A 21,585-nucleotide genomic window follows, 5' to 3' on the forward strand; every position below is an offset into this window, starting at 1 on the left:
CAGGAAAAGATGGGCATCCCAGAGGAAGAAGAAATATGGAACTCTTCCTTTCTTATTAACCTTTTTGTTCTATTTGGGTTCTCCAAGGATTGGCTGATGCCCACCCACATTGGTGAGGGCAGATTTTTACTCAGTCTACAGAATCAAATGCCAGTCTCTTCCAGATAGACTTTCACAGACACATCTGGAAAGAATATCTTACCAGCTATCTGGGGATCTCTTAGTCTAGTCAAATTGACACATAAAATTAACCATCACATATAACCAGAAATAAGTCATTGAGCTCAAATGTCAAATAATGCAAGAATTCCCTTTCACATTCCTCAGACATCATTTAGACTCTTTTTCCATCTAGGTGAAAAACCTTTCTGATAGGACATGACTAACTAAGGAGCATTTAAAAAAATTGTTTAATACCTCCACATTTAAAGACACATACATCTGTGTAGTGTCACGAGCAATGAAATAGCACTCAAAGACCTGCATTCTAGTCCCAGAGTTGCCATTCTATATAGCTGGATGACCGTGGAAATGCCATTTAACTATTCAAAATTTTTCTTTTTCATTTGCTTATATCAAAAGCTATTTAGGAATCCAATTTTCTTACTCCATGTTGACCTGATACATCTTTATTTTATTTCTTTTAATTCTTTTAAAACTTCAATCTTAGAATTGCATAAAAAAAGTTCTACATGACAGTTCTACTCATGTTGATGATAATTTGTCTAGTCCTGTCCTACTTTCTCAGGTTTACTTTCCAGTTTCCTTTGTTTTTTTGTGTGTGTCTTTTTTTACATAATAAAAAAAGTGTTGAATATAACATATACAGAAAAAAATCCGTAAGGAAAAGGTGTATATCTCACTATATTGTATACCAGAAACTAATATGACACTGTATGTTAACTAGAATTAAAATAAAAACTTAGTAGAAAGAAAAAGTATGTATCTTACCAAATTCTAATAAGGTGAAAAAGTAAGTAGCTGTCACCTAGATCAAATAATTGATAATTGTCCACACCCACGCTACGGTTATATACTGTTATATACTGTTTTATATACTGTGTTATATACTGTTTTACTATTTAGTGGTAGTGTCAGTGGTTGTGATATACACTTGTGGATATTATCACATTGTGATAATAATTAATAATTGTATCCTCTTCTTGGATAATGCAAGAAATGAGGAATACATCAATCTGTTCTCTTTCCCAGTGTACTATTATATATTTTAACTATCCCAGTACTTAAAGGCCTATAAAATTATTATTTTATACAGGTAATATTTATTTAGACTTAATCATTAATTTACATTTTTACTTTTCCTTTTGCTCTTCTCTCCTTCATGTATCCCCAGACTTCCATCTTGGATCACTTAGAAGGCAAAAAAAAAAAAAAAATTAGTATTTCTTTTGTTGCAGGTATGTAGATAACTAATCTCTCACTGTTGTTTTTCTGGAAATGTTTTCATCTTCAATAATGAAGAATAGATTTCTGAATTGGTGTATTTTCTTTCTGCACTCTGATGTTTTCATTTCATAGTGGTAACAATATTGTCTGCTTTTAAGATGTTTTTCTTTATATTTGGCTTTCATAAGTTTTAGCCTGGTGTGAATGGGTACGTGTTTCTTTTATTGATTCAGCTTAGTATTTATAATATTTCTTCAATTTAAAGATGGATTTCTTTCACCAGTTTGTAAAGTTCTCATTTATTATGTCTTGTGGGAACTCCAATAACTCATATGGCAGGTATTCTCCCTGTGTAACCCTGGTCACTTCCTTTGCCTCCACATGTCCCTTTCTGTTTTGATTCTTTGAGAATTGATTACCTCATTCTATGTAAGTTCTTCCTGATATCTCCAGGTCAGAAAATTTCTCTCCAGCTTTTAACTCATCCACTTGTCTCTTAATTTTAGTTTTAATATTTTCCAGTGTAATAGTCCTCATTTCTTCTCTGAAATTCTCACTTTTGCCTTCTCCTTGAACATAATGTACTTGTATTATCAATCTGTTAATGAAAATGCCCGTTAACTCTCAACACCTTTACTAATCTCAATGAAGTTTGCACGATCATTTTGGTGGTAATGCCACGTGATTATCTCCACACGCTTTTCAGTTGTCCGTGGATATGATCCCTTGGGGTTTGTTTTTGTTAATATTGTTGGCAGTTTGCATGAAGAGTTACAAAGTGCCGCATGAGTCCTTTAAAACATGTACATAGTCTTATAGATCCTTACGTATGTCTGTCTCGTTAGTTCTAATTTGTTCTTACCCCTTGGTAATCTTTCAAAACTTTATTTCATCATTCAAAATGTTTCTGTGTGCTTTATAGGACCTTCTCTTATCTGATACTGTATGGTTTGGCTTCCGTGTTTATTATCTATCTTTCCCAACTTAAAATGTAGAGTCACTACTGTGAACGTAGCACTTAGAAAAATGCGTTGTAAGTCTCTTGCAGAGACTCGATATTTGAAAAAACAGTAATCTGTTGCCATTCTGTGTTCTCCAACATGGCATTGATTACAACACTGGAATAGATTATTGGATGAAGACCTAGGCCTCATTTTGGGGAATGTTTTTCTATAAATAAATAACTTGCCTATAATTACTCAGTAAAATCGATAGTTTGTTCATATTTTTGATTTTTATCTTATAACCATCTTGAGAAATTGTCTCAAATTCATTGCTAAAATCAAGGAACAATGCATCTGTTAATCAATCTTATTTAGTAACCTGGGTTTTACTTACAGCATGATTTCACAGGAACCTCCAGAGTGTAATGCTTCCTTAATTTTTTTTTCTCATGTCATTTCATTTTATTACTCTTTCTGCAGTATTGTTGGAAATTAATATTGGTAGTGATTTGGTTGTTGCTACAACCTCTGATTTCCAACCCCAATTTCACTTTTCAAAAATCCTGGTGTGCTGACTTTTAACAGTGTTAAAAGTGCATTTTTTTTTTAAACAACAGAATCATTGCCGGTCCCAAGTCAGATGGTAGCAAATGGAGGGAATTTTCACTTTGAATCCTGGAATCTTTACCAATCTCACCCACCTCTGTGCTGCCATAACTTCTTCTCCCCTCCATGAAGTCTCAGAGATTTATGAAGTGGTTCTGTGATTAGATCTGTTATAATTTTAGGTCTTTGAATGTATTTCATCTGGTCCTGAAGACCTGAGTTCATTTAGAGGTACTAATAGTCTTTTACTACTCTCTGTGAATAAAATAATTTGGTAGCTGTGTTATAGTTAGTTCTGTCTGCTTTTTAGTAATCAGTGGACAAATCTCTTAGAGTTAGTTGTAGTTGTTAATTCATGTGAAGAGTTATAAAACCCCGTATGAGTCTCTTAAAAATATGCATAGTCTTATAGATTCCGGTTTAAGTCTGTCTCATTAGTTTTAATTTATTCTTCTTTCCTACTGTTAACTTTTTAAAACTTCGTTTGGTTACTCAAAATGTTTATACCTTTATTGCTTTTCAGTGTTCTCCTCTGAACTGTGTTTATTCTATCATTTTAAATTTGAAACTAATTATTTTGGGTAGAGAAGACAAGAACAAAACACAATCAAATAATGCCCTATATTTGTCTTTTATTAAAAAACGTAACTCATACCACAGTACTTCTTGCCATGCTCTGAATTATGCCAAAGTCGCTGCTTTGCTTTGTCCTTCACTTTCCTCAAAGGTCTCAGTGAATTCTGGGCTTTAACCTTCCTGAAGCTACTTGCATTCTCTGCTTCTCCCTTGAATCCCTTATATGTTCCTCCAAGTCAACCTTCAAGTTATAATATTGTGTCCTTCATGGTTAGATCAGTTTAAGGATGCAAGCGAAACATGTAAAGTGTTAAATTAGAATACATAAAACAATAGAGCAGCAGTTAAAATTGCATGTACCATATAAAAACTATGAGCCTTAAAGTATCACCCCATTAGGAAAGACCAATTAAAAACCATGGCTCTTTCAGTCTTCCCTGACGGTCATTAGACCAAAGGTTTGACAGATTGAAAATTTGGTCTGGGTTACCCATATTGCATATTTTTAAAATAAACCCGATTCATTTCTTGACACTACAAAATTCCAACTTAATTTTGTACATATTGTTTAAGTGATTATAATTATATAGCAAGATATTAAGCAAAAATGAGAAAGAGAAAGAGAATATACTACTCCATGAACACATCTTTGTAATGAACTTTGTAATGAACTCCTGACTCTTGTCATCGCCACAAAGCCAAACATGAGTTTCCTGAAATCTATAGATAACCTCATCCCGGGCTAGATTCTGTGAGATTGCAATGATTGCTCTCTGAAGCAAGTTTTCTTCTGGTTTGGGGAACAGACTGTTGTGTGTTTAATGGAGGATGTTTGCATTGCCTGGGTTAAATTCCAGAGGCTGTTGAAACATCTTCTTCATAAGAATGGGAGAAAGGGTAACCAGCTGAAGACAGGATTAGAATCTATGAATAAAGACAGCTGCTGCTATTTAGAAGACAGCAAGATGAGGCAAAAAAGAGCAAGAAAGGAATAGATAAAGTAGGAGTTGAAATTTAACTTTTTTTCTCCAAATGGAATCCTTAGGGAAAAGGAAAGTAAAGATGACTGAAACATCAGTTTTCTCAAATCTCTCAGCTTTTATCTAAATTCCATTGCTTCTTTAGACTCTAGGTTCTAGAGAATGGCACTATCAGCAAAGGTGCTGAGATTATCAGTGCTTAACTGCACTCTTTTAGAAACCCTAAAAAGGGTATGATACCTTGTATACAACTTATTTTTCACCACAGGCCCTCACATCACAAAACTAGCATGTTTTAGAAATTGTTTCGTCATTACTGCCCAGTCCTGTAGTTTATAAAATCCCTGTGGTTGTTGCTTTCCTGGGTAGTGAGGAAAACCAAGATTTGTTGGCTTTAAGAACCTCAAGAAAATGATTTCACCCAATGTTCCACATCAAGTGAAAATCAAAAATGTTTATCCTACCAAGAATCACATTGTTTAAACTCTATTATGGTAATGATTGTTTGTGTTTATAACCATTCCTATTTAGTCCCATTAACTTATTTTAATAGCCCCCATTCCTTTTAATAAACATTTGATATATGAGCAGGTGTAAAGTCATGTTCCTCAGTCAGAAGCAAAGCCTGAGCCATAGATCCTTATATAAGTGATTTTTGAGACTCTTTAAAGAAGAAACCTGTAAAGAAGTGAGAGAAACATAAGGAGGGAACAGGAAGAGACGAAGCTAAGATGTGCTAACTCTAGCCTGAGTTTAGTCATTGACTAGATGCTGCCTAAGAATGAGAGAAAGTACATATAGTATGGTCTGCCAAGCACCAGCCATCATGGGCAGTTCTTTGTGATGGATGAAAAGTATGAGCCCTTAGCTTTTAACACCTTTAGCAGCTAGTAGTGGGAGTCTTAGCCTGGTAAAGAAAATCTGGGTAGGGCATCAACAATATCTACTACTAGTAAGAACAGAAAGAGTGAGCAGTAAATGAAGTTGACTAAGATTTCAGAGTTGTTTTCCTTAAAGGTCATGATTACACTAGTGAGCAATTTGTATTTTTGGATATATAGCAGCAATCATTTACCACTACAAAAATCTGCAAATAGATGGAGCCAAGCCTTCCCAAAATCCCGTTTCAAAAATTATCTGTTAGATTCATTCAGGACTTCCCCCAAATCCCACATCACATGATATTATCTAAATGTCAAGCAAACCAATCATGGAGTTTTTCCAGAAAACTGGGGAAAGATAAAGAGGCTCAGCCTAGTTATGTAGCTATACCTTAAACACAAGACAGTAAAAACCTTGCTAGACAGAAGACAATGCCAGTGGTCCACTGAGGAAAGAAAAAAAATGGAAGAGAAATGTAGTTGAGTTTGACTTTCTTATATCAGACATCTGCCCCTTAAGTTGGGGACAGAATCATGCCAGCATTTTTATTAAATATTCTTCCTTAATGTTACACGATAATCTGTATATCTTAAGAATGCATTTTTGGTTCATTTTAAAGATATAATTGGCTTTATTACATGATTTATGAATCGGGCAGGATCCCATCTAGCAGGTTGAGGCGGCTCGAAGGAGTTGTACAAAATCGAAGGTTTTATAGGAGGGTAGAGACAAGAACGTTATTAGCAAAAGAAAAGGTTTGTTCCAAGGGCCTGCTCTCTAGGGGAATCTTAAGCATGCATTAACCGAGTTTTTTGAGAAACGAGTAATTCAGCAGCTGCCCATGATCAAACTTCTACTAGTTGGGAAGTAGAGCCTAAGTCCACCTTAATGCAATAGAATCAACACTCAGTATAGGCAATCTATTCAGCTACTCAAGTTAGACAAAACACTCAAAGGAGAGACAATAGAGAATGAGAAGGAACAATAGAACAATAGTTCTTTGATGTCAAATATAAGATCTCCTGGGGGAAGAATAGATTGTTGTGAACATGAATCAGCTGTAAAATTCATATTCCACTTGATTATATGTATGTACATATATTTATAGTTATTTGCATACATACACTTTTAAAAGCTGAGTTTTAATCATGCCCCTTCTACCAAGGGAGTGGAATAAACAGACTGTGTGCAAAATGTGCTCATTGTATAGCTAGTGCTTTGAGGCTGGTTTCTCTTCCTATGTTACTAGGGATGGCTCTTTCTTTCATGGGCACATTGATCAATGTTTTAAAAAACTGAGCATAGTGAAGGTTCTGCATATAGTCTCTAACCAGTTTCACAACACAGAGCCTTTTAGCATAGGTGTTTCTCTAACTGTGATAACAGTGCCAGGTTTGATTGTGTTTATAGTGCCGTAGGGATCCACAGCAGCTTGTGGCTTCAGACAAAACGGCATCTGGCGCCGTGTGATGGGAGGGAGGAATTCTACTCGTCGACTCCTAAAATGTTTGCTAGCAAAAACCTGCTCAGGGTTTCCTTTTCTCTTTCCCCATGGTACTTTTGTCTCTTTCCATTTACACAAATTGTAAATGGGTCAAAAGACCCATGTATTGAAGAACCACAAACATCAAAATGAGAGACATAATTTAGATCAATTAATGCATTCTTCACCAAAATGAGATGATTTGCTCTAAACTATTTTAATTTCTTTTTATTCATCCAATTAGACATTGTTAAGCACTCAGTGATCCCTTAATTATACCGAACATTTTCATAATCATGTATTTTTATAATGGATTTTTTAGGAAATTACATTTAGAAGCTATGCCTTTTTCACCCTTTTTTAGAAGTAAATGACTTGTGCCTTGAACACTGATCTTGCTTTTCTTCAAACATCAACAAAAATGTACAAAAGTAGTAAAAACATACTCCCAATAAAATGCCGGTGCAAATTAAGGTTTACTGGAGCAAAACAGAAAGCTTGATATCTTTGAAAATTATTCCATTGAACAACACGGTTATGATGTTTTTTCCCATACGGTTTTCCTCTAGATGTAACTAGGATTTATTTCTGCAATTCTCCGCACACTCGGCTCTCCCATCTATAAATTAGCTACAAGTTATATTTGATATTTTGAATATTTATAAATAAACACCGATCCAGAATCCTCTTTGAAGCAAATGTTGTTTTCTGGTCATCAACATAAATTATAGAAAGATAAAGTAGAATCACGATAGAGGCAGTCTAGGGCCACATCCTCCTCAACGGCCTCGAGAAGCATCTTCTTGTTTACTGCCACTCTGTGGCTCATTTTTGGCCTTGATGCTTAGCAAAGAGTGGCAACTGCCAGATTAAGGAACATACTTCTTTTGCGGATATGTTTCGTTTGGCTTTTACACTGTTTAAAAGAAGTTACAACTAACATTTAAAAGTTGGAAGATCTCACATAAATGCACAAAAATACAACTTCTCTTGGGCACTTGTAAGTGTTGGTGGCAACGAACGCCAATTTTAACCTGACAGCACTTGGCTGCAGTTGAGTAGCAACTGCTTTTGCTTTAGTTGGCAGTGCCCACCGTAGTGTGTAGTCACATAGAAGATGCGTGTGAAATTAAACCAGCTAATTCTACCCATTTATATAGCCAGCCAGACCTCTGTGGAGATTTGAGTTTGAGAATCCTTCCCAAACTGATTTTATTATTGTTTGTGTGTGTTTGGGGGGAGGGGGGGTGCGTGTTTGCTTCTACCTCTGCATAGTCTAAGGTAATTCAGACAAATATCAAGGCATGTCAAGAGTTATCATGATCAAGCTTCCAGAAGAGTCAGGTGAATGTTTCATTCAAAAATACCAAAATTAACTCTATTTGCCTTTAATTAATTAATTAAATCAATTATTTAATTTATTTCTTTATTTGAGAGAGAGAGGGAGAAAGAGTGCTAGCAGGGGAGAGGCAGAGAGAGATGGAGAGAGAATCCCAAGCAGGCTCCATGCTGTTCACACAGAGCCCGATGTGCCGCTCAATCCCATGAACAGTGAGATCATGACCTGAACTGAAATCAAAAGTCAGATACTTAACCAATTGAGTCATCCAGGTGACCTTGTACAGTTTTTTTTAATAATACATCATTAATAAAAATAAAATAGAACAAAGAAATTAAAAAATTTTTAAATACATTGTCATTCACAAGGAACATTGGAACATTTTGATGTAGAATATAACAAAGCATAATACATAATACATAATAAAAAGAGATGTGAAGTATATTTTAAAAGGTCAATAAGTTGATGTTCTGGTATATATATATATATATATGTGAGATTACCAGAACATCAACTTATTGACCTTTTAAAATATACTTCACATCTCTTTTTATCATATATGTAATACATACATATCATATATGTATATGTATATATATATGTATATATGACATACATATATATGACATATATGTATACCCACATATATGTAGTTACTGTTATGTATCTACAACTACTGATATGCAACATATATTTTTACTGAAAATATAAACAATTTATATTCCAAAATAATGTATGTCTCCATTATCATTTTAAAGGCTATGTAATATTCTATTTCATGGGTATTGAAAAGATAATTAATTCAACTAGCATTTAATTACTGGGTGTTTGGATTCTATGAAGGTTTTGCTGTTACAAACTGCTGGAAACATTGAGGAAGTATTTCTCAACCTATGCTTATTATGAAAATAAATTATTAAAAGAGGAATAAGTTGTACAACTGTATCTATATTTAAAGATTTTAATGTTTACTATCAAATTGCTTTCAGAAATATTATACCAATTCATACTTCTACCAATAGCATATAAGAAAACGTATTCCCCTCACCTTAGAGTGATATTAGCTTTCCACTAAAAGACATTTGTCTGTTTAATGAGTTGTTTTTTAAATACAGAAAACTAATCTCTAAATGGTCTCTATGATATTTCAGCACAAAAAAGTGACCATTGAAAGTCCATGGGGTCCGATCACTCATTTAATGCCACAGCAGGATAATCAATGCCCAGTGCCTGAGGATGAGTTGTGGATGTAGTCTGCCCAGGTTTTAAGTCTAACACTACTGCTTATCAGTAAGGTGATTTTCAAACCACTTATTTTGTCATTCTGTGCCTCATTTGGAAAATGGAGATTGCAGTAGAATAAAAAGTAAATAAAATGGAGGAAAGTTAATAGTTTAATATTATACATTCAGGACATATGTGACTTAAATACTATGAAGTAGGTATATGCTAAGACCAGGTTGCATATCTGAAACAATATGGTTCATAGTTACATGATTAGAAAACAGCAGAGTTAGACTGAAACTTTGGTCCTCATGTGTCTGAAGCTAGTTATGTTTTCTGCCTTTATGTACTGATGTTTCTCCTTACAATAGTTAGGGCTCCACCTGCAATGGCATACACAATTTTGCCAAAACCTAAAAGAGTATTGAAAAAGAGATTTACAACATATTTTAAAGGGCCAATGATACGCTGGCAAATCTCCTACTATTAACCAATGATTTGTGAATTAATTTCCATTAGGTAATAAAAAATGTAAAACATTTTTAAACTCTTTAAAGCAATAACTTTAATAAACTGTCCCACTAGGTTCCACTTATCCTTAAAGAAACATAGGGGTAAGCACCTTGACATTGGTTTTGGCAATGACTTTTTGGATTTGATACCAAAAGTAAAGGCAACAAAAGAAAATAATAAATAAATGGGACTTTGCTGCAATTGAAAGTTTCTTCACAGCAAAGGACACCATCAACAAAGTAAAAAGGCAATCTGTGGAATGAGAGAACATACTTGCAAACCACATATTTGATAAGAGGCTAATATGCAAAATATATAAGGATCTCATACAACTTGGCAGCAGAAAATCATAATAATAAAATTGAAGTAAAAAATAAAAAAAAATAAAATGGTTACAGGACCTAAATAGGCATTTTTGAAGGGACATACAAATGGCCAACAGATATATTGAAAGGTTTTCAGTATCAATAATCATCAGGTAAATTCAAATCAAAACCATAATGAGATATCACCTCACACCTGCTTGTCAAAAAAAAAAAAAAGAAAGAAAAGAGAAATAACAAGTGTTGATGAGGATGTGGAAAAGGGGGACCTTGTATCTATACTGTTGGTAGAAATGTAAACTGGTACAGCCACTATGGAAAACAGTATGGATGTTCCTCAAGAAATTAAAATAGAACCACCATTGGGGCGCCTGGGTGGCGCAGTCGGTTAAGCGTCCGACTTCAGCCAGGTCACGATCTCGCGGTCCGTGAGTTCGAGCCCCGCGTCGGGCTCTGGGTTGATGGCTCAGAGCCTGGAGCCTGTTTCCGATCCTGTGTCTCCCTCTCTCTCTGCCCCTCCCCGGTTCATGCTCTGTCTCTCTCTGTCCCAAAAATAAATAAACGTTGAAAAAAAAAATAAAATAAAATAGAACCACCAGATATATGATCTAACCGTTCCACTCTGGGTTTACATCCAAAGGAAATGAAGTGAGTATCTTGAATAAATGTCTATCCACCCATGTTCACAGCAGCATTGTTCACAATAGCCAAGGTACAGAAACAACCAAAATGTCAGTTGACAGATGAATGGATAAGGAAAATGTAAGATAGATAGATAGAAAGATAGATAGATAGATGATAGATAGGGATATTATTTAGACTTAAAAAAGGAGGAAATCTTGTCATTTGTGATAACATGGATGAATCCAATGGGCATTATGCTAAGTGAAATAAGCTAGACAGAGAAACTATCATATCACTTATATATGGAATCTAAAAAGAAAGCTGAACTGTAGAAACAGGGAGTAGAAAAGTGGATGCCAGGGGTTGGGTGGGTGTGGGAAACAGGGAGAAGTTGATAAAAGGGTTGAGATTTTAGTTAGAAGGTAAGTGAGGTCTGATGACCTAATGTGTAACATGGTGACTATAGTTGATAGCACTGTATTGTGTAAGTGAAATTTTCTGAGAATTTAAATGTTTTCACAAAACATGCAAACAAAAGAACATAAGACATTTTTAGACTTTTCAAAACAATTGCTTTAAAAAACTGTTCAGGGGAGACTGAGTGCCTCAGTCAATTAAACATCTAACTCCTGATTTTGGCTCAGGTCATGATCCCAAGGTCATGGGATTGAGCCCTACATTGGGGTCTGTGCTGAACATGGAGCCTGCTTACGATTCTCCCTCTGCCCCTCTGTGCCTCCCCTGTGCCCTCTCTTTCTCTCTCTCAAATAAAAACTAACAAAACAAGCAAACAAACAAAAAACTGTTTGACTTTGTTCCATACTTGTAAATATATCTGAAATTTTAATAAGAATATTAGGAAGTCTTTCTAAAAAAAGAAAAGAAAAATGCAATCAGTGGCCCTCCTAAGAAAAGAATGAAATAGAAATAAATCAAATACAAAATAAGACTTTTCCATAAAAAAGAAAGTATTTAAGGATACATTAAAATGGCACTGAAGAATATGGCAGTGTCTAAACAGGTGTGGTCATTTAAATTTGCATCTAAAAGAAGTAAAGTTAAATTAAATTAAACTTTTACTTTCTCAAGTTCAATAATAGCTGTACTCTAAGTGCTCAGTAGCCACATGTGGCTAGAAGTGGCTATCATGATGGACAGTGCAGTTACAGAACATTCTCCATAATTGTAGTGCTTCATTGAGACAAAACATTTAACAGAAGGAAAGCAGCATACCTATCATGGTTAAAATGTCTGAGAAATCATCACCTTTAGAGTCCTTTACTCAGGGAAGGCCCAAGAAACAAAAAGGAAAAGTAAACCTCAGCACAGGGTATTAAAAGAAAAGTTCAAGTAAAAACCTTAAAGGAATTACTGATGGGGACAGAGACGATGATGATGATGATGATGATGATGATGATGATGGTGGTGATGGTGGGAGATAGATAGGTGATAGGTAGATAGGTAGATAGATAGATACAATGCAGGGTTGTTTTGAAAATTAAATAAAATTAAATGCAATAATGAATATAAAATGTGGCTGGTACAAATTAGTTATTGAAAATGGGAGTTCTTTTTAATATTAGTCAATAAATAACAATATTAGGTGAATAAAATGCAATTCTTGAGATTCAGTTGATTGAATGAAAGGAAGTTAAAATAAACTTACTCTAGACCCAAAGCCCTATTGCCATCAGAGAGTAAATACAGTGTCTATTTCCATGGTGTTATGGGTGGAAAATCTAAGTCTGGATACAGATGCCACATGTATCAAAGATTCTGCATTTAAAGGCTAGAAGGGTATTAGAGGCTCTGATTCAATACTGGTTTCATGGGTAAACTCCATGCGTTTACATGGAGAATACGGTTGTTTACATGGAGATGGGGCTGGGAATGGTGAAATAAGGAAATTTCCATATTTACTGTCCATTTATCCTGATAAAAAGTGGCCTAACAGATAATTTGAAGTAGAAACATGCCCCCTAAATTAGCATGCCATTAAGTATGAGCATGAAATATGTCTTGGATCAGCTAGAAATTAATCACCACAGGGAGATATTAATTAGTTCAATAGCAGAATGAGAAGGAAAATATAAAGTAACTTTTCATTTCCAGTAATGTCGCTGTTAACATATTGCCTAATATGAAGAATTATATTTACCAAGTGCTCAGAACTTTATAGTCTATAATGCACTTTCATATACGTTACCACCAGGGACAGACAATACTTAAACCAAGGCTGCGGGACATGCACAGCCTTAACTCATCTCATGCCTCAGTCAAATGGCAGATTTGAGTATCTAACCTGAGAGTCTGAACTACACACAGAACTACACACATTGTATTTAATACAATAATATACTTAACCCCAGGATAAGGCATCTGGAAGAAACCATTAGAGATCTAATTCATATATTAATCATTTTTTTTAAAGAATATGAATATGTTACCTGGAAGGGGTAGTTCCTTGTTCCGTGCCTTAAAATCTTCATAAATGAAGATCTATAATTTAACTTGGGAATACATTTCATGATGTGCAACTCCAGCATTCAAGATGGTACTACATCTAAAAACCCAACTTTAACATAATTTAATTTTTATTTTATTTCACTCTTGAGGTCTTTAGTTGCATAGAATGGAATTGAACATCAGTCCATGCAAGGGTTTTGTTCCACTTATATTTTGAATTTGTTTTATATTACCATGTTTTCCCTTTCATCTTTCATTCCCAATGTCATTTCTTTACATTCTCTGAGATGCCCATACAGTACATGGAAACTTTTTCTTCTGACCTATTTTTCTATACATTTATTTAGACACATATTTACGCTTGAAATAAATATATTATTTTTGTTAGAAAATATGTTCCTGTATTTCAAATTAAACAAAGGATATTAGGGCTGGAGAGGGTTTTTTTTTATCTTAGGTACACATCACTAAGAAAATACATAAAAGATAACAAAAATGTGTTGTGGGAAAAAGATAAAGTACGGTGCTTCAATTAGAGGGGTTGAGATTGGATGCACATTATTCTAATTGATACTTTTGTGTTTTCGAGAAGTACAGAACAAATTCAATTAGTTTCTGTATTAGTTCTCCATTGTTGCCATAACAAATAACCACATATTTAGTGGCTTAAAACAACACATATTCATTATATCTCAGATCTATATGTCAGAATTTCAACACTGACTTAGTGCACTAAAATCAAAGTGTGAGTGGTACTGCCTTCCTCCTGGAGGTTCTGGAGGAGAATCTGTTTCCTTCCTGTTTCAGGTTGTTGGAAAAGTTCAGCTCCTTGTCGTTGTCAGGGATGCAGCAGTTCCCAGCTGCCAGAGACTGCCCAAATCCCTTGGCTCCTGGCTCCCTTCCTTCCTATGTAAAGCCAGAAACAGCAAGATGGTTCCCTTTCATGCTTGCTTCTTGTTCCGTGTTTACTCTTTGACTCAAGCCAAGGAATATTCTCTGGTTTTTAAGAGTTTATGTGATTAGATTGGAATTATCTGGATAATCCAGGATAATCACCACATCTCAAGATCCCTAATCTTAATCACATCTCTATAGTCCCTCTTGCCATGTAAGATAACATAGTCACAGGTTCCAGGGATTATGGTATAGACATCTTTGGGGGATACAGTCATTACTTGACCTATGGCAGCTCCTTTTCCTCCCTCACACCCTCTCCTCTTTTTTTTTTCTTTTCTTAATAGACTTATTTTTTTAGAGCAGTTTTTGTCCTACAGAAAAATTGAATGGAAAGTACAAGGGATTCCCATATATGCTTTTCCACTCTCCCCTCTCTCCAGTAGTCTTCCCTATGATTAACCTCTTCCATTAGTGTGGTACATTTGTTGCAATTGATGAACAAATACTGATACCTTGCTCTTAACTAAAGGTCAGTGGTTTACATTAGAGTTCACTCCTATGTTCTCTAATTCTATTGGTTTTGACAAATGTAGAATGTTACATATCCACCATTACAAGATCACACAGAACAGTTTCACTGCCCTGTCCTAAAAACCTCCTCTGATCCATTTGCTCATCCTTTCCTTCCTCTTCCCAAACACTTTGCAACCACTGATCTTTTTCACTATCAGTATGCTTATGTTTTTTCCAGAATGTCATATAATTAGAATCATATAGCCTTTTAAGACCTCACTCTTTCACCTAGCAGTATATGCAGTTAACTTTCTTTCCTTGTCTTTTCGTGGATTGATAGCTTATTTATTTTTTGGTTCAATGTGTTCCATTGTATAGATTCAACCCAGTGTACTTATCTATTCATTTTTTGGGAAAAAAATCTTTATGGCCCCCATGATTTGGCAATTATGAACGAAGCTGCTATAAATACTCAATATTGTATGACATAAACTTTCAGCTTACTTGAGAAAAAATCAAGGAGCCTGATTGCTGGATCATACTGTAAGACTATGTTTATCTTTGTAAAACCTGTGAAACTGCCTTGCAATGTGGCTATAGCATTTTGCAGTCCCATCAACAATGAGCGAGAGTTCCTATTTGCTGTACATTCTTGTCTCAATTTATTATCAGTGTTGTGGACTTTAGCCAGTCTAGTAAGGGTATGGGTGTATCTTTTTTAAATTTGTGGTTCCTTAATGACAAATGATGTTTTTAAATGCTCATTTCATTTCTGAATATATTTTTTGTACAGCCTCTTTTTTTAATTAGTAGAAAATCAATTTATATTCTGAAAAGTAAGTAAATGCAATACTGTATACATTTTAATAACAATTATTTGTTAAAGGGGATTCTGAAAATACCAAATCCTAAACTTATATCCCTACAAACCTCCCTCAAATGCATTCCAACCAGCTATAAAATCGCTAACAACAAAATAAATGCTGAAGATAAAGGCAGGTAGATTGTAAGGAAGCCTACAAATTTGGCTATACCTAGAATGTGATGGATGGCAGAAAGCAATATTTATTTTTACCGTAGACATTATCTGGCAGTTCACAGTCTAACACCTGGAAACTATCAAACACTCTAGTTATAGTTAGAAAAGAGAGCATGGCAGGAGAAGACACGTGGGGTCCACAGACAAGGATAGCAAAGCTGGGACAGATGGAATTGGGAAGTTTCCTGCTCTCCAAAGATCTGCAAGAGAGCAGAACAGTCAGGTTGGCTCCTCTCCACTGAAGCTGGAGAACACTAGCTTTTGCACCCAAGCAGCCCAGAGAAATGAAAGGTTCACTGGCCCATCACTTGCCACAGAAGTAGATCCTTACGAGTTGGGGCTGCTTTATGTGCTACAAAATCTGTTTCTGAGGAGAATCCAGAAAACTGAAGAATAACAAACACCCAAAGTAGGCAGCTAAAAGAAAGAGTAGAGTTTTTGTACGTGATTGAAATTGAGTTGATATGAGACTGAAATAGACTGTTATAATTGTAAGATGTTTCATGTAAGCCTCATGGTAACCACAAAGAAAATAACTATAAAAGACACACAAAAGAAAAGAGAAAGAAATGAAATCATATCAGTATAAAAAAGCAAGAAAACCTAAAGACAGTAAGAAAGGAAAGGACAAAGATCTACAAGACAGGAAAAAATGAACAAATGACAATGGTAAGTCCTTATTTATCAATAATTACTTGAAATGTAAATGTAATTAAACACCTCAATCAAAATACAGAGTGGCTAAATGGATTAAAAAACAAGATTTATCTCCATGCTATCTACAAGAAATGTGCTGCAGATTTAAGGACATAATAGGCTGAAAATGAAGAGATGAAAAAGATATTTCATGCAAAAGGGATGACTATACTTACATCAAACAAAATAGACTTTAAGTCTAAATCTGTCACAAGAGACAAATAGGTCATTATATTATGGTAAAATGGACAACTCATCGGGAAGACATAATAATTGCAAATATGGATGCACCCAACATCAGAGCACCTAAATATTTAACACAAACATTGACAGATCTGAAGGGAAAAATAGACAGCAATGCAATAATAGTAGAGGACTTCAATATGCCACTTTCAATAGTAGATTGTCCAGACAGAAAATCAATAGGGAAACATCTGACTTGAACAACACTGTAGACTAAATGAACTTAACAGACATATACAGAATCTTCCACACAGCAGTAGGAGAATACACATTGGGTTTTTTTTTTTAATGTTTTATTTTGTATTAGAGAGAGAGAGAGAGAGAGAGAGAGAGAGACAGAGAGAGAGAGACAGAGACAGCATGAGCAGGGGAGGGGCAGAGAGATGGAGACAGAATCTGAAGCAGACTCCAGGCTCCATGCTGTCAGCACAGAGCCTGATGTGGGGCTCGAACCCATGAGCAGTTAGATGATGACCTGAGCTGAAGTCAGACGCTTAACCTACTGAGCCACCCAAGTACCCCAAGAATACACATTCTTTTCAATTACATGCAGAACATTTTCTAGGACAGATCACATGTTATATCGCAAGTCTTAACAAATTTAAGAAGAATGAAATCTTTTCTGACCACAGTGGAATAAAATAAGAAATAAAAAAATGGAAGGAAAATGGGAAAACTGACACACAAATACATGTTTAAATTAAACAAAATATTTTTGAACAACCTATAATCAAAGAATATATCAAAAGGGAAATTAAAAGATACTTTGAGACAAATGAAATAAAGATAAACATCAAACTTATGGATTTCAACAAGAGAAATACTAAGAGAAGTTTATAATGATAAACACCTACATCAAAAAGCAAGAAAGATCTCAAATAAACAACCTAACTTAAACTTCATGGACCTAGAAGAAGAACAAACTTAACCTAAACTTAGCAGAAGGAAAGAAATAATAAAGATTAATAAGGAAATAAATGAAATATAATTTAAAAGTCCATGAAAATCAATCGGTTTCTTTGAAAAGTTAAAAAAATTGACGAATTTCTAGATAGACTAAGAAAAAAGAGAAAACACTCAAACTCATAAGTGAAAGAAGAGACATTATAACTGATGCCACAGAAATAATAAGGATCATAAGAGACTACTATGAACAATCCTATACTGTAAGTGGATAGCATTGATGAAAAGGAGAAGTTGATAAGCACAAGTTACCAAGTCTTAATTATGAAGAAATAGAAATCTGAACAGACCCAGAAAGAAGAAAGAGATTGGATCAATAACCAAAACTTCCCAGTGAAGAAAAGCCGGGGACCAGATCATTTCATTGGCGAATTCTAGCTAAAAGTTAAAAAATAATCATCAATATTTCTTACGTTCTTCAAAAAAAATTGAAGAGGAAGGAACACTTGCTAACTCAAATTTATGAGACCAGCATCACCTTGATACCAAAATCAGACAAAGACATTACAAGACATGAAAACTCCAGGCCAATATCCCTGATGAACATACACACAAAAATTGTCAACAAAATACTAAGAAACCCAACTCAAACACACATTAAAAGGATCATGCATCATGACCACTTGGACTTTATCCGTAGGCTGTAAGGATGATTCAACATATGCAAGTGAATTCACGTGATACACCACACTAACAGAATGAAGGATAGAAATCATATGATCATCTCAAAAGATTCAGAAAGAGCATTTGACAAAACTCATCACTCTTTCATAATAAAAACTGTAAACTATAGAAGGAATTTATCTCAATATAATTAAGGCCATATATATGAAAAGCTCACAAGCGAGCATCATTCTCAATAGTGAAGAACTGAGTGTTTCTCTTGGAGTTCAGAAACAAGACAAACAAACCCACTCTCACCAATTCTATTCAACATAGTATTGGAAGTCCTAGCCAGAAAAATTAGGAAAGAAAAGGAAATAAAATGCACCCAAAATAAAATTCCCTGTTTGCAGATGATATGATTTTAAATGTAGAAAACTGTATGGGGCACCTGGGTGGCTCAATCAGTTAAGCATCCGACTTTGGCTCAGGTCATACTCTCATGGTTCATGAGTTCAAGCTCCTCAGTGGGCTCTGTGCTGACAACTCAGAGCTTGGAGCCTGCTTCGGATTCTGAGTCTGCCTCTTTTGCTGCACCTCCCCTGCTTGTGCTCTGTCTCTCTCTCAAAGATAAACATTAAAAATTAAAAAAATAATAATAATAAAATAGGTGTAGAAAACGCTAAAAATCACACACGTACTCATGCAGAAAGCTGTTAGAACAAATAAAATCAGTGCTGTTGCAGGACACAAAATTAATATACAAATGTCAGTTGCATTTCTATATGTTAATAATGAAGTACCCAAAGAACTTAAGGAAACAATCCTATTTGCAATATCATCAAAAAGAATAGTATACTTACGAATACATTTAGATTTATTCCTAAGTAGTTGAAAAGACTTGCACACTGAAAACTACAAAACATAATGAAAGAACTAACGAAGATTTAAATAAATGTAAGATATCTCATGTTCAGGGATCAGAAACCTTAATATTGTTAAAATGTCCATGCTTTCTGAAGCCATCTACAGATTCAATGCAGTCCCTATTTCTGTAGACTGAATGTTGTGTTCCTCCCCTTCAAATTCATATGATAAATCTTAACACCCAAACTGATGGTATATGAGGTGGTACCTTTGGGATGTGGTACCCTCATGAATGGGGTTATGACTATATAGAAGAGACTCCAGAGAATCCCTCCCTTCGCCATAGAGAGCAAAGACCATGATCTTCCTGGTCTATGAGCAAGGAAGTGAGCTTTCAGCAGACACTGAATTTGCTGATACTGTGATCTTAGACTTTCTTACCCTCCACAGCACCGAGAAGTATATTTCTATTGTTTATATGCCACCTAGCCCACGGTATTCTGTTATAGGAGCCCGAGTGCGCTAAGACAACTCAGTATGAGTGTGAAGTCAGGTCAACTTTCCAGAAGGTCACTTGACAATCTGTATTGAAGTTTAACGAAGTACAAATCCTATTTCCACTGATAATTTGATCTCCTGAGATATATATCAAACAATAGTGCAAGGTACATGAACAGCATTGCAAATATATACATATATGTGCATCAGTGCATATTTTATCATATGTATGAACCTCTGACCATGGTGGATTGTCACATACGAACAGCATGTGTGGTAAGAACCGACATTTTTTTTAAAGAACCTACATTTTATTTTATTTATTTTTTTTTTTTTATGAAATTTATTGACAAATTGGTTTCCATACAACACCCAGTGCTCATCCCAAAAGGTGCCCTCCTCAATACCCATCACCCACCCTCTCCTCCCTCCCAACCCCATCAACCCTCAGTTTGTTCTCAGTTTTTAAGTCTCTTATGCTTTGGCTCTCTCCCATTCTAACCTCTTTTTTTTTTTTTCCTTCCCCTCCCCCATGGGTTCCTGTGAAGTTTCTCAGGATCCACATAAGAGTGAAACCATATGGTATCTGTCTTTCTCTGTATGGCTTATTTCACTTAGCATCACACTCTCCAGTTCCATCCACGTTGCTACGAAAGGCCATATTTCATTTTTTCTCATTGCCACGTAATATTCCATTGTGTATATAAACCACAATTTCTTTATCCATTCATCAGTTGATGGACATTTAGGCTCTTTCCATAATTTGGCTATTGTTGAGAGTGCTGCTATGAACATTGGGGTACACGTGGCCCTATGCATCAGTGCTCCTGTATCCCTTGGATAAATTCCTAGCAGTGCTATTGCTGGGTCATAGGGTAGGTCTATTTTTAATTTTCTGAGGAACCTCCACACTGCTTTCCAGAGCGGCTGCACCAATTTGCATTCCCACCAACAGTGCAAGAGGGTTCCCGTTTCTCCACATCCTCTCCAGCATCTATAGTCTCCGGATTTGTTCATTTTGGCCACTCTGACTGGCGTGAGGTGATACCTGAGTGTGGTTTTGATTTGTATTTCCCTGATAAGGAGCGACGCTGAACATCTTTTCATGTGCCTGTTGGCCATCCGCATGTCTTCTTTAGAGAAGTGTCTATTCATGTTTTCTGCCCATTTCTTCACTGGGTTATTTGTTTTTCGGGTGTGGAGTTTGGTGAGCTCTTTATAGATTTTGGATACTAGCCCTTTGTCCGATATGTCATTTGCGAATATCTTTTCCCATTCCGTTGGTTGCCTTTTAGTTTTGTTGGTTGTTTCCTTGGCTGTGCAGAAGCTTTTTATCTTCATAAGGTCCCAGTAATTCACTTTTGCTTTTAATTCCCTTGCCTTTGGGGATGTGTCGAGTAAGAGATTGCTACGGCTGAGGTCAGAGAGGTCTTTTCCTGCTTTCTCCTCTAAGGTTTTGATGGTTTCCTGTCTCACATTTAGGTCCTTTATCCATTTTGAGTTTATTTTTGTGAATGGTGTGAGAAAGTGGTCTAGTTTCAACCTTCTGCATGTTGCTGTCCAGTTCTCCCAGCACCATTTGTGAAAGAGGCTGTCTTTTTTCCATTGGATGTTCTTTCCTGCTTTGTCAAAGATGAGTTGGCCATACGTTTGTGGGTCTAGTTCTGGGGTTTCTATTCTATTCCATTGGTCTATGTGTCTGTTTTGGTGCCAATACCATGCTGTCTTGATGATGACAGCTTTGTAGTAGAGGCTAAAGTCTGGGATTGTGATGCCTCCTGCTTTGGTCTTCTTCTTCAAAATTCCTTTGGCTATTCGGGGCCTTTTGTGGTTCCAAATGAATTTTAGGATTGCTTGTTCTAGTTTCGAGAAGAATGCTGGTGCAATTTTGATTGGGAT

This window comes from Prionailurus viverrinus, chromosome C2, assembly GCF_022837055.1.
Source record: "Prionailurus viverrinus isolate Anna chromosome C2, UM_Priviv_1.0, whole genome shotgun sequence".
NCBI lineage: Eukaryota > Metazoa > Chordata > Mammalia > Carnivora > Felidae > Prionailurus > Prionailurus viverrinus.